Source organism: Trypanosoma equiperdum (genome assembly GCF_001457755.1).
Source record: "Trypanosoma equiperdum strain OVI genome assembly, contig: ctg_14, whole genome shotgun sequence".
Taxonomy (NCBI): domain Eukaryota; phylum Euglenozoa; class Kinetoplastea; order Trypanosomatida; family Trypanosomatidae; genus Trypanosoma; species Trypanosoma equiperdum.
The window spans coordinates 35,638-35,925 of NW_027123505.1; positions in this window are offsets into that span (position 1 = coordinate 35,638).

Consider the following 288-nt stretch of genomic DNA (forward strand, 5'->3'; position numbering starts at 1 on the left):
TTGGGGGTGGTTTTGTGCATTGTAACAGCCGCCTCTGACACAACAAGCACAGTTTCGCGCCTGCGTTACTGGCATTTTATGCCTGTGATGGAACAACGTGTGTGTTGACATCCGTAAATCTTAATATGACTTGTTGCGCGCTACCGTTTATATTTTTCCCCCTCGATATGGGCATCCCGTTCTTGGCGTTACGTGGTTCCCAGTTTCACCTAACAATCCTTGCCCTCTCTTACCCGGCAGCCGCTCCCTTTCTTTTGTTCCAGTGTGACAACCACTTTTACGCGTAGA